The 12,127-nt window shown below is 41.6% G+C and overlaps 1 long non-coding RNA gene and 1 other non-coding gene across 2 annotated transcripts in view; one reads left to right on the forward strand and one right to left on the reverse strand.

The window, feature by feature from the left end:
• Window positions 1-6,912: 6,912 nt before the first annotated feature.
• LOC119054608 (U1 spliceosomal RNA) lies at window positions 6,913-7,073 on the forward strand. The gene has a single exon (XR_005083549.2). It is a non-coding gene; the product is annotated as a U1 spliceosomal RNA (small nuclear RNA).
• Window positions 7,074-8,223: 1,150 nt separating this feature from the next.
• LOC128625988 (uncharacterized) overlaps window positions 8,224-12,127 on the reverse strand; it is a 99,143-nt gene continuing 95,239 nt past the window's right edge. Inside the window, exon 2 of the long non-coding RNA XR_008389859.1 lies at window positions 8,224-8,773. This is a non-coding gene — a long non-coding RNA (uncharacterized LOC128625988). The remainder of the gene's footprint in view (window positions 8,774-12,127) is intronic.

The raw sequence follows: 12,127 nt of genomic DNA on the forward strand, positions 1-12,127 counted from the left end.
AGCAGCTGAGAGCCTGAAAGAGCCGCCAGCTCCAGGCGTGGCCTCTTCAAGGCGTGGCCTCAAGTCCTCCTTCAAGGGAGCTCTGGGTGTTGCATCCCCTTCCCCATCTCATATCAAATTTTAGGACTTCCAGACCCTTAATGACCCAGCTCTGGTCCACCTCTCCTCCACTTGCTTTTCTCCACGATTTGCTCTGGGTTCACTAGCCTTCCTCCTCCTCAGGGCCTTCACCTTCGCCCCCTGGGCTGTTACACTGCCGCCCTCCGGGGCTAGCTCCTTCCATAGCTGTCTGTCTCCCTCCTCGTTACTCCCTATCATGCTGCCCATTTTCATTTTCCTTATGAATTTAAATAAAATTATCTAAATTGGTTTTGTTTGCATGTATCTTATTAACTGGAATGTAAATTCCATACAAGGGGGTGGATCTGATTTGTTCTGTTCACTGCTTTATCGCCATGTTGTGCCTGGAACATCGTAAACGTTCCATGAATGTTTGTTAAAGGAAAATGGATAAAGTACAGAAATGTGTGTTACATGAAACTACGAACATCTGTAGTTTTAGGTAATTGAACAAATTGTCCAAACAATATTGATCAGTGTATTGGGGTCGACCTGCAGGCAGGTCTCTGGTTGGCTGACACGGACCTGCCTGGTCCTGTCACAGGAGTGAAAGTCAATGGTTTATGAAGAAAGAAACAGTGTAACCATCCAAATTTCTGACACAAAGCTGGTGGTATTGGTGGCTAATATACTGGATCCGGTTTCAGATTCAGAAGGACCTGAAAGACTCTCAAAAATAGAATGGACAGCTAATTGTGGTATATTATTTATAAAACAAACTGTGGTGCAGAAATAAAATTGAGTGAACTACTACTATGTGCAACCTGGAGAAACTTCACAAAGACAACACTGTGGGAAACAAAGGAGACACACACACGAGTCTAGATGCACGACTCTATTTCCGCAGATTGCAAACCCAGGCAAACGTATCCTGTGGTTCTCGTGAGCAAGGAAGAAGGGGGCAATGAGTGGGAGGGGCATGAGGAGGGCTTTAGAGGTGCCGGTAATGTTTATTTCCGGCCTGGGGGGTGGTGATATGGAGGTGTTTATTTTGTAGTAATCCATTGATCTTGGGCGCACTTCTACATGTGTGTTATACATCAGTTTTAAAGTTAAGAGTCAAAAAGACCTGGGAGATGTATTTAATTAAAAGCTCAATGTCTGGCTCCTGATTTTGTATTCAAGTTTTACTATTTTGCCAGTTAGGATTAGAATTCCTGGTGAATTGCAGTAAGTAATCTTTATTATATTTTTAAACACAGTAGCTTCCTTTGATTGCTTGTTTCACCGGGATTTAATCAGAATGCCTGCTAAATGCACCGTAATACCCACTGCTGCAGAGATGTGGGGTGAAAGGCATTTTCACGTGCTGCTACTGAAATAGAAAATGGAAAGCAATCTGGCAAGAGCTATTATTTTAAAAACATTTGTACTCCTTGACCCAGCAACCTCAGTTCTGAGAATCTATTTTACTGAAATAAAAGCACTAGTTTCAATAACACTATTGAAGTGAAAACATCATGAAACATACATGCAAGGATATTTTTTGGAGCAGCGTTTTACGTGGCAACACACACAAACTGTAAATACTACCCCTGCCCCTCCATAGGGCAATGACTGCAAAATCACAGTACAGCCACATTTTAGGACATTATTAAAAGAAACAAATTTGTACTCGACCAGTGGATTTAGAGAGATTTTACACAAGCAATTGTTTTTATTACAAGAGGCAAAATGTAGTCACTTTTTAAACGACAACAACATCTATATTGAATATGTGTGCATGTGTTATTTGTCTGTATGTGATTATATGAGCGTGGGGAAAAAGGTTAACAGCTAGGATGATAAAGTGGTTGCTGGAGGTGTAAGAACTGATGGGGTGACAGGGGAGGAGGGGAGAAGAGTGAGTGAGTCAAGAGGAAAAATAAAATAAAATAAAAAACCGAAGGATTTCATTTCCTGAGAGCTCTACACGAGTCAGTAACTTCACGTCACAGGTGAAACATCAAACACAGTCCTAGGGACATTATTAGATTGCACTGCGTGCAAACCCAAGGACACAGTGACTGCAGTGTACTTCATGCTGCTCAGATCAAACCTGGCCTGCCATATTAATTTCGGGACACCACACTAAACACAAAACAAACAGAAAGAAATGGTTTTTCTTGTTATAACAGGAATGGTTAAGAGTCAGGCAAACCTGGCTTCTGATTTCTTTTTAGCCACTCACTTAGCTGTGTGTCCCCAGAAACTTCCTTAACCTCTCCGCGTCCTCGTTTCTGCCTCTGTGCAAGGGGACAGTCATAGTTCCTCTTGGGGTTATTGCAGGAAAATTATATATGGGTGCCAGGACTGGCATCTGGAATAAACTCAATAAAAGAATTAATGTTGTCATTGTCACTAAATAAATATTTACTGTAAAAAAATAAAATTTTATTTTAGAAAAGAAAAAAAACATAAGCATAATCCTAACTTCCAGAGTTAACCATGGTTAACTTTCGAATGTTTGTGCACTTGTTTACTCAGTGCGATCTGAAGAATCGCAATGAGATCTGGTGACTGGGACATCTTTGCAGCGGCCCCGATGTGCGAAGGGCTGTGGTACGGGAGGGGCACAGACGTGTCCGTGAGGCTCCCAGGAACCCCAGCGAGCAGCCTTACAAGGAGAGCTGTCCAGCACCGAGGTGGGCTGCCCGACACCGTGGGGAGCTAGCTCCTTGTTATCACAAATAACAAAGTCTTGGCCGGAGACCATTTGTCGGAAGAACTGCCTGTGCTGGACCAGAGGTCAAGCTAAAGACCTTCTAAAACTCTTCTCACGCTAACACTCTATGACCAGGAAACACTTGCTGGGTGTACATGTACATATTAGATTTGCAGTCCTCATGAGGCAATTGGTGCGGTTCTTACTGCAACACCGGGTGGGAAGGACAGCTCCCCGTTCGCCCCTCGAAAGCGACTAGGAAATCCCTCGCACAGGTCAGGCCTCTCCCTCAGACAAAGGGCGTGCGAGTCCACTGATGATCCCGTTCAATGTAGAGAAAGATGGAAGAGAAGGCTGGGCCTGACAGTTCCCATCTTATAGGCAGGCGCTGTTTGTCCGCTTTCTTAACACTCGTGGTCTCTTCCTGAGAAAAAATCCCTGATCTTGGCAACAATTTATAGTACTTACTCAGGGGGAAAGAAAAAGAACAAACAAACAAAAAATACATTAATGTGCTTGGGGAAAAAATAAGGACGTGGCATTGGTGGAAGAGAAGGCTGACGGTCTACGTCAGAACCACCCAAGTGCTTTTGATGTTTGACCAATATTAGCTCCTTCAGCTTCCTGCTATAGGTGGATGCAGCTGCAGCCTCATGGCAGGATGTTTAAAAAGATTAAAAGGAAGCCCCAGTGGGGTTCTGAGGTGGTAACAGCCCCTAGAATATGTAATTTTGGACGTTTAGAATATAAGTTCCTGTACGTCCTCAAAATAAACCATCTATTTGTTTTTCTTTTTTTATTTTTGAAGAAACAAGTAAAATTTGTGTTTCAGTATGGCTGCTTCCTGCCCACCAATGATACAGAAATAATAGAGCAGAGAGAGGCTGCTGGTGCTTCGACCTCATCCATGTTAGTTTTTAATCAGCTTTGACTTTGATCCCTGTATTAGATATTTTACCTTTATGTTAGATAACTGTCTAGTGTTTCTGGGGATTAAGCCTGTTTATCAGAAAATGGAGTATTCTGCTGTTCAAGCAGGAAAGTTGGGTGGAATACGTGACCACAGTGACTCAATATGAAGTTAAAGAAACAATTTTTGGTAGAGGAATTTGTGGAACTGAAGTTGGGATGGGCTAAACTGACTCGGGGTTAGGAGAGTTTTCTTGAACATCGGTAATGACTCACTGTTATTCAAGACTTCCTGCCATGCGGGTTGCTTCTCTTCACTTACACCAGCCCTGGCTGGGTAGCTCAGTTGGTTAGAGCGTCATCCCAATAGGCCAAGGTTGTGGATTCGCTCCTTAGTCAGGTCACATATGAGAATCAATCAATGAATGCATGAATGAGTGGAACAACAAATTGATGTTTATCTCTCTCCCTCTTTTTATCTCTCCTTTCCTCTCTCTCTCAAATAAACAAATCTTTAAAAATACATTGGTTAACTTACACCATAAATTTGTACCGGGTATCCAATAACAGGGTTTTGAGGCATATTCTCAGAACTTCTCAATAGCCAAGTGCTGGAAGCAGCCTCAGTGCCCATCAGTACATGAGTGGATCAAAAAACTATGGAACAGTCACACAATGGAATACTACACAGCAGAAAGAAAGAAGGAGCTCCTATCCTTTGTGACAGCATGGATGGAACTGGAGAGCATTATGCTAAGTGAAATAAGCCAGGCGGTGAGGGAAAAATACCACATGATCTCACCTATAAGTGCCACTTAATCGACAAAACAAACAAGCAAGCAAAATATAACCGGAGACATTGAAATGAAGAACAAAGTGATAGTAACCAGAGGGGAAGTAGGAGGGGACAGTGAGGAGAAAAGGGGGAAGGGTTGTCAAGAAACATGTATAAAGGACACATGGACAAAGTCACACCGGGGTAGGACCGAAGGTGGGAGGTAGGGATGATGGCTGGGGTTTGTGGGGAGTGGTGGGGGGAAAATGGAGACAACTGTACTTGAATAAAAATAAAAAAAGGACCTCCGACATTAGTCATGAATAAGCTGTGTGTTACTTTCAATTCTTTTTTTTAGCAGCCTAGGCCCAATGCCTAGTGTATGCCTATGCACTCTCTTTCTTTCTCTCTTGGTGTATGTATATATTAATTTATAAATTGTTTTGGAAGTTTTTTTCTCTTTGAGAATAAGTTGTAGACATGATGCCCTTTCCCCTACTTCAGAGTGTATTACCTAAAAACAGGAACAATTCTCTTTCATAACCACAGTACAATTATGAAAATTATGTCAATACTGATTCAGTAACATTGCCTAATCTACAGACCTCATTCAAATTTTGAAATTTCTCCAATAATGTCTCTTATATAGTAAAAGAAAACGCCAGGTCAGACCTTGCATGAGGTTGACTTTAGTGTCTCCATTAACCTGGAATAGTTTTTCTCCACTTTGTCGTCTCTCATGACCTTGGCATATTTGAAGAGTTACATGCCAGGTGTTTTGCAAAGCGTCTCTCAGCCTGGGCTGTCTGATGTTTCCTTGTGATTAGATTCAGGTTATGCATTCTCAGAAGGAATGCCACAGAAGTGACGTTGTGATCTTCTCGGCACATAGTGTCAAGGGTTGATCTGTTCCCTTACTGTCGAAATTACCTTCAGTGACTCGGTGAAGAGCACGTCTCTCACGTTTCTGCACTTCAAAATTATGACTTTTCAGGAAGTATTTGAGAGCTTGCTTCCCAGAATATGTCATGAGTTTGGTTCAAATAAACTCTTAAAAAATAAAATAATTATTTTTCCCTTTATTGTTGACAAGTATCTGGTGGGGAGACATGCTGGGACTATGCAAATACCCTGTTCCTCATCAAACTTCACCCACTAGCATTAGCATCCACCGATGATTCTTTTTTTTCACGATGACAATTTATTATTATAATCAGTTGGCAGCACAGATGGATATTACCATATTTTGCTGTATATATTGCACACCCATGTTTTGGGTGCATTATACATGGGATTATACTCATTATACCCATACATAATGTACATCCTTATTTTTCTCTCAAAAATCAGGCAAAAAAGTATGCATTATACATGGCAAAACACAGTAATTACCCAAACTATGGTTTCATAGAAGCGGCCAATATGTAGCCATGGGAACTGTGGAAACTGTGGGAACTGTGGGAGCTGTGAACTGTGGGAACAGTTCTATGGGAACTGTGAGCACTTATGTATGAACTTTTAGTTTGATCTTTGAGTTTCTTGAAGGTCTGCTTGTGCCGCTCAATTTCTTTCTGCAGACGTTCAAGACACACAGAACCAAATCCTTTAGACTCTTCTGAGTACCCACACGTCAGCTTAAATTCTCAACACACCTCATCATAGTTGTTATTCTCTAAATCATCCACACGGACAGTTGCGTTCAGGAACTCCTGAAGACCACACCTCAGAGGCAGCACAGAACTAAAAGGACTACAATCCCATGCCAAGGAGCTCATCCAGGGTAAAGAACTCCCTCCTGATTTTCCCAGCTGGGGAGACAGAAGGCAGCCTGGGGAGCTTTCCCAGTGAAGACTGCCCTGAGCCACGTTTGATCACAATGACTCTATTGTCTGGCAAGCCTCTTAGAGTACCTTCACCAGGCCCCAGTAAATTGTTAGGCTGTTTTTTCAACAGTGCTAATAGACAGCTAATCTCCCATTCGGATTTCTCTTGCTCCCAGCTGCAGGCCTCTTGACAGAGGACTGCCCAGGTTAGCAGAGTCGTCTGTGGCTCTGAGCCAGAAGGCTACTGATGAATTTGTGAAAAGAATAAGCCCAAGAGTTAATGACCCTGATGTCATGATACTCTTCCCTATCTACTGAGCTAACTTGTCACAGACTTGTTACATTTGAACATCTCATTACTAAATTGGTGCTTAATAACATGCAACTACTTCAATGGAGTGGAGATGAAATCTCCTGGTTACATGAAAGATGTATATACAAGACAGGTAATTCTGAACCAAAGCCAGAGTATAGAAAATCTTCAACATTACAGGCATCAACAAGAGGCTCTCTACTGGGTTACTGAAAATGTTTACTGGAAGGCAGGCCTCATGAGGGTGAGGAGCTTTATTTTGTTTATTGCTCTATTTGCTGTACGAGTATGACTGTCTCATAGTAGGAGTTCAAAAAACCTTCGCTGAAGACTTACCTAGTAGGAGAGACACCATGACCAGGAAGGTGGTTTCAGGGCGCAGCTTGTCCATTGCACTCCAGATGTGCTGACCCCTGTGATGTCCCCAAACGTGGGAAACTCGACTGCATAATTTGTGTTAGTGGGGAACTGCGTTTGCACTCTCCCCTTAAAAAAAATTTGGTAAGCATATCCAAACGTTTTGTGGTATAATAGGAAGAAATTAAAATGATTAAATGCGCCCCAGCCTGGCAACTCAGCTGGCTGGAGTGTTTTCCCAAGATGCCAAGGTTGTGAGTTTAATCCCTGGTCAGGGCACATACATGAATCAGCCAAGGAATACATAGATGGGTGGGAAATAAACTGATGCTTATCTCTCTCAAATCAATAAATTAAAACTAATTTAAATTATTAAATGAAATCCTGAAGGAATTATTGCCCAATTATCAGTATTCCAAGCAAAATCAGTGAGAATACTAAGAACTTGGAGAAAGGCTACTATTATGAATGTGACCTGAAGAATCAAACCTATCTGAAATTAGTACAAAATATTGAATGTCAACTGTCATTGAAAAAATAAAGAAGAGACAACCTTCCCCTCCATTGTCAGTAGTTCAAAGGTTGGGGGAGAGGATAAGTCTTGCTGAGAATTTACCTAGATCCCTAAAGGAACATTTAAAAACTTCATGTGTCTTGGGAGAAGCTGAGCAAACTGCCTATTACAATTAAAGATTCAGGAGACAAAGTTTAAAAGCAGAAGGGGGAAAGGAAATACGTTCACACGGTATAGGACACAGCACACCTTACCCAAGGCATATGTTCCAAAACCCCCCAGGGATGCCTCAAACCACAGTAGTGCGGAACGCTTTATGTACTATGGTTTTTCCAGTGCATACCCACCTATGCAAAACTTCAGTTTAGAATGAAGGTGGTCTCGGTGCAGCGGCAAACTCAGCTGTACTAGGCCAGGGGCCATGCTTGTAAGACCTCAGCCACCAGGTGAAATGGGGACCAGGTGCTCCTGGGAGTGAGGTGGTGGTGGAAGAGGGGCTCCCCCGCATCCCCCTCTGGCTCCTCAGCCTCCACCTGCAGACCCTCACCCATGTCCCACAGGACTGAACAGCAATGGTGGGGGCATGCAGCGCTGGGTCCAGCAGCAGCTGGGTTTTGACCTGCTGCATCAAAGTGATGCAAGAATTTTTACGTAGCCCACAGGTTTGCTCAAAATGGCCTTCACACACCTCAGGAATTTACAGGGAGCTGGATCATTTCACCTGAGTATACTGTATGGAATTTTGTTCCAAAGAACTTCTTTGAACAGTTTAGAAGAGTGGCAAACTTTTATTTTCTTATTACATTTTTGGTTCAGATTATGATTGATGATACACCTACCAGTCCAAATTCCAGTGGACTTCCACTATCCTTTGTGATAGCAGTGGCCACCATAAAGCAGGGATGTGAAGACTGGTTACAACATAACTCAGATAATGAAGTAAAGGAGCCCCTGTTCTCCTGTTGACGTTGTTCGAAGTGGTAGCTTTGTGGAACCGAGATGGAAAAACATTCAGGTGGATGATGCTGTTGTTCAAACAGCCGAAGATGAAATTTCCCTGCAGGTCTGGTGCTTCTGTCCCCAGATTTACTTGATGATTCTTGTCTCCTTGCCACTGCTAGTTTGGGTGGAGAAACTAACTTGAAGACCCATGTCGCAGTTCTAGAAACAGCAGTGTCACAAAAAGCTGACACTCCTGTAGCTGTGATATCGGCAAGCAGAAGCAGGCTTGTACGCATTCATGGGATGGATGGTAATAATTCAATAAATGGAAGAAGCTGTAAGACCTCTGGGGGCCAGAATGTCATGCTTTGTGGAACTGGATTTAAAAACACAAAAGAAATTTTGGGTGTTGCTATATGTTAAACACAGGAATGGAAACAAAGATGGCATTAAATTACAAGAGCAAGTCACAGAAATGATCTGGAGTAGAAAAATCAATGGATATATTTTTGATAATTTATCTAGCAATCCTTATTTCTATAGCCATCATTGGTACTAAATTGAATCATCAATTCTCCCGACATATAGGTGGACAAATAGAAAAAAAGAGAATTCATGTAGATGATTTTGCTTTGAAAGGCTTAAGACCTCTGTGCACGGCCTATAAACAGTTCACAGCTAGGGAGTATGAGGTAACAGACGCCTGTTTGAAGCGGGACTGTCTTGCAGCAACCAGAAGAGAAATTGGCAAATGTCTTCCAGCTCATGGAGAAAGATCTGGTATTATTTGGAGTTATAGTAGAAGACAGACTACAAGATAAAGTTCAAGAAACTACTGAAGCACTGAGAATGGCTGGTATCAAAGTATGGGGTACTTAATGGAGAGAAACATGAAAGAGCTGTTACTGTGAGTTTATCATGTGGACATTTCCACCTAACTATGAATATCCTTGGACTTATAAACAAGGAATCAGGCAGTGAATGTGCTGAACAGTTGAGGCAGCTTGCCACAAGAATGACAGAGGATCACGTGATTCCGCATGTGCTGGTGGTAGATGGGATCAGTCTCTCTCCTGCACTCTGGGAACATGAAAAACTTATGGTGTTTGTGGAAATTGTTCAGCTGCATTGTGCTGTCGTATGGCACCGCTGCTGAAACCCAAGGTATAACCTCACCAGAGAAACCTGTAACATGGGCTGTTGGTGATGGTGGTAGTGATGGAAGCATGATACAAGAAGCAAATGTTGGCACAGGAATCATGGGTAAAGAAGGAAGACAAGCTGTAAGAAACTGCGACTATGCAATAGCTAAACTTAAATTTCACTCTGAGTTGCTTTTTAGCAAAATGACCTGAGTTCATGGTCATTTATACTATATTAGACTAGCTACACCTGTACAGTATTTTTAAAAATAAGAATGTGCTTTATTCACACCCTGATTTTATCAGTTCTACTGTTTTCTCAACAAACACTATACGACGGTATGTGCCTGACTTTATACAATATTTGTTTTACTTCCCTATCTGTTCCGATGTATAGTCTATTGAAACAGCACATAGACTCTCCTGTATCACAGGACAAGTCCACCCTCTATTGAGATGTTAGTAAAAGCCATCAACTAAGCACTAAAACTTTTCTTCATTGGACCATCCTGGATTTCAGTTATGCCTTTATTTTCTTTTTTTTGGATCCTATTTTTTTTTAATGGGGATAGATATATATCTGCTTGAAAATGGCCAGACTTGTGGAAACTGGACATCTGGCACCTCGGTCTTCACAGTGGTTATTACCGTCATGGTAAAGGTGACTTCAGCAACCCATTTTTTGAACTGAATCAACCAACCATCTTGTTACCTTATTTCTATTATATTCTACTTGTGTTTTTTTTTTTAAAGATTTTATTTATTTATCTTTAGAGGGGAAGGAGAGAAGGAGAGAAACATCAATGTATGGTTGCCTTTCATGCATCCCCTACTGGGAACTGGCCTGCAGGGAACCAGCCGGCAACCCAGGCATGTGCCCTGACTGGGAATCGAACTGCGATTCTCTGGTTCACAGACCTGTGCCTAATCCACTGAGCTACACCAGCCAGGGCTGTATTTTCTTTTTAAAAAACTTTTTTATTTACTGACTTTAGAGAGAGGAAGGGAAAGAGAAACACTGATTTGTTGTTCCATATATTTACGCATTGTTTGTTTGTTTTAGGTCAACCCATAACTTTGATCTGGTATAAAATTGAGAAGGTCTTATTTCTAGGTGTTCACAAGTTGCATTACATAACTCAGCATCAGCAACCCTTGCATTTACCCACCTCCCCCATCAAGTAAAAAACATGATGTGTTACATGACAAAGGTCTAAACAAACTACAGAAGGGACATCTGTCCACAAAATTGAAATGTCAACAGTATGCTCGACACAAAGATTACTTATGTCATCTGTGACAGAGTGACATTAACTCCCCTTCAAAAGGCAGACTTACTGTAGCCATATGCCTGCAATTAGGTCCCTTAACAATATATGTGTTTGTCTCAAGCAGTACAGGGTTAAAAATGAGATTTGAGCAATGATGCGATAGCCATCTCATGCCTCATGACATATGCCTTCCCATGTAACTTTTATTGGTTTAAATCAACAAGTGTTCCTCCATAGTATGTTTTGTTTGAATGCGATGTCATTAACAGCCTCATCAGAATACCTTGCCTGTCTGGAAAAGCAAGAAATCCCATTTTGAACATATCATTGATCATTTCTAGTTGTTCATGGAACACATCGTCTTCTCTAGCTGTCATTAACCATCTGACTGTTGGACTAATGGCATTGTCACATCTGATAGACCACATATAATCTGTGAATTGTGCATCCAGCTTAGAGTTCAGCACTAGGAACCGGATCTTCTTAATCATCACCTTCTATAATATGAAGCAGCACTGAGCTACACTGAGCTAGTGATATTCTAATGATGTCAGGGTTGAGTCTGAGGAGAGACCCACTGCTGGTCTTCTAGACTCTACCCATAATCCCTTGTATGCCTCATCAACAATGAGTTGTGCAGCTGCATCATATGGGTCATTACTGTCTGCCTCCGTAGATGTAGTAGTGCTAGACAGTTGAGATGAAGTCACTAGATTAGGTAGACCTAATTAGGTAGACCTTAATAGACTAGGGGTTGAATGAGAGAATTACTCTGAAACAATTTTTTTTTTGTACATGACTTACAGGACTCGGTTAAGAAGAATGTTCTATCTACCTTTCCCAGAATGGACTGCAGCTGTGATTAAGTTGCACCTGTGAATTAACACCTGCTGCAAGTGTATGGCATAGTCTTCACCAGATTTTGCGTAGTTTGTCATGGAATCAGTATTACATTTAAGTGCATATGGTGTTCATATTGCTGATAGTGGAACTGAAGAGTTAAAAAGATTTTGCTTTAGTCACAGTTGATATGCTTAAGTGATTAAAGCATGTGGAAAGCTGTTATTCTAGGAACTAGAATTCATAACTCCAGGAAGTCAACAAGCAATTCAACCTTGTGCCCTAAGGGTCTGCAGATGATCGGCTGTAGTATCTGAGCCACTGTGTTCCAGGGAAGGACACAGATAAAGAATTGATCAAATGATAAAGAAGTACTAGGAAAATCACCTCTGGACTGAAGCTTTTATCTAATTAACTTTTTTTCCAGACCTCCTACCTACCCTCTTTTCTCCTTATAAAAAGGTTAGCTTGAGATGA

Source organism: Artibeus jamaicensis, unplaced genomic scaffold (assembly GCF_021234435.1).
Source record: "Artibeus jamaicensis isolate MK-2021 breed Jamaican fruit bat unplaced genomic scaffold, CSHL_Jam_final scaffold_1689, whole genome shotgun sequence".
Taxonomy (NCBI): Eukaryota; Metazoa; Chordata; class Mammalia; order Chiroptera; family Phyllostomidae; genus Artibeus; species Artibeus jamaicensis.